Below are 2,377 nucleotides of genomic sequence, written 5' to 3' on the forward strand. Positions count from 1 at the left end.
TCTATTGGGGTCAGCTCGAGGCCATATGGGAGTGGGGCTTTAATTCATTTATGTTCTCAAATCCATAGACCTCGTGGATACAGTGCCTTCAGAAAGTATTCACACTCCTCGACTTTTGTCACATCTTGTTGTGTTACAGCTTGAATTTAAAATGGATTAAATATACATTTTTTTATCACTGATCTATGCAAAATACCCCAAAATGACAAAGTAAAAACATGTTGTTGGAAATTTTTACAAATTAATTAAAAATGAAAAGCTGAAATATCTTGCATCAATAAGTATTCAACCCCCTGAGTCAATACTTTTTAGAAGGGTCTTTGGCAGCGAATTCATCTTTGAATCTTCTTGGGTATGTTTATATCAGCTTTGCACATCAGAATTTGGGGATTTTCTCCCATTCCTCCTCACAGATTTGCTCAAGCTCTGTCAACTTGGATGGAGAGTGTCTGTGAACAGCAATCTTCAAGTCTTTCAACAGATTCTCAATGGGATTCAAGTCTGCGCTTTGGCTGGGCCACTCCAGGACTTTCATGTTCTTGTTCTGAAGCCATTCCATTGTTGCTTTGGCTGTATGCTTGGAATCATTTTCCTGTTGGAACCTAAATCATTACCACAGTCAGGTCTTTTGCACTTTGAAGCAGGTTCTCCTCAAGGATTTGCATGTATTTGGCTTCATTCATTGTTCCCTCTATCCTTATAAATCTCCCAGTCTATGCCGCTGAAAAGCATCCTTATAGCATGATGCTGCCACCACCATGCTTCACGGTGGGGATGGTGTTATATGAGTGATGAGCTGTGCTTGGTTTCCACCAACATTTTAGCTCGTTGCATTCATGCCAAATAGTTCAATTTTTTCTCATCAGACCACAGAATATTTTTGCCTCATGTTCTGAGTCTTTCACGTGCCATTTTGAAAACTCCAGGCATGCTGTCATGTGCCTTTTTCTCAGGAGTGGCTTGCGTATGGCCACTCTCCCATAAAGCATAGTTTTGTGAAGTTCTGCAGAGACTTGTCCTTCTGGAAAGTTCTTCCATCTCAGCCAAGGAACTCTGTAGTTCCGTCAAAGTGGTCGTTGGGTTCTTGGTCACCTCCTAGCCAATATCCTTCTTGCCCGGTTACTCAGTTTGGTCGGACAGCCAGCTCAAGGAAGAGTCTGGGTACCTCATATTCTTTTCATTTCCTAATGATGGAGCTCACTCTACTCTTAGGAAATTTCAACACTCTATAAATTGTTTTATACCCTTCCCCATATCTGTGCCTCCTCACAATTCTATCTCGGAGTTCTACGGACAGTTCCGTTGACTTCATAGTCGAGTTTATGTTCTGACATGCACTGTCAACTGTAGGATCTTATATAGAAAGGTGCGTTTCTTTCTAAGTCATGTCCAATCAATTGAATTGGCCACAGGTGGACTCCAATCAAGTTGTGGAGACATCTCAAGGATGATCAAAGGAAATGGGATGCACCTGAGCTCAATTTGGAGTGTCATAGCAAAGTGGTTGAATGCTTATTGACGCAAGCCATTTCTGCTTTTCATTTTTAATTAGTTTGTAAAAATTTCTAAAGACATGTTTTCACTTTGTCATTATGGGGTATTTTGTGTGGATCAGCGAAAAAACATTTTAATTAAATCCATTTAAAATTCAGGCTGTAACACAACAAAATGTGACATAAAAATCGAGGGGTGTGAATACTTTCTGAAGGCACCGGTAAGCCCACAGTGGTGAACAAGAAACACACCTTTCAGCAACATCCTTCATCAATTTTCCACGATGGGCTGCCACAATTTTTGCTTGAGGTTGGCATAATTATTCCCATAGGAATGTAGTTTTGTGAGACATATAGCCAATCAGAAGAATTTGCTTGACATCCCAGAAAATAGTAGTCATGATCTTACTGTTTGTGTGTTGGGTGTGAAATGTATTGTGTGGCGGTGTTCCCTTGTGTTTCCATGACATGGATTCCAATTTTTTTTTTTCAGGATATTATCACCAGTTACCAGACTAGTGATAAAGCTGAATCTGTTTAAGAAGTTTGAAACATGACTCCACCCAGAGCTGCTGATCATGAGTGCTGAGGTTTCGGAGGACCCAACTTGTTGGGACCTTGGACATGCCCAGGTGTTCCTGGATGATGGAGAAAATTCTACCTTGAGAAATTCCAAGTTTGTGGATATTTCATGAATCTTAACACAGTGATTCTCAACCATTATATCAATGCGTTGAATTGAGAAACCCTTTGTGGGTCGGTCTCTCGGCTGTACTCGCCCGGGTTCATCGTTATGGGACTCGTATTGATGTTTAAAGCCTATTTGGCAGCTGTAAAATATGTGAGGGCACACACACTACCACCATACATTTGTGGATTTCTTT

Source organism: Eptatretus burgeri, chromosome 8 (assembly GCF_056783735.1).
Source record: "Eptatretus burgeri isolate ZD-2024b chromosome 8, Ebu_testis_v1, whole genome shotgun sequence".
NCBI classification, from domain to species: domain Eukaryota; kingdom Metazoa; phylum Chordata; class Myxini; order Myxiniformes; family Myxinidae; genus Eptatretus; species Eptatretus burgeri.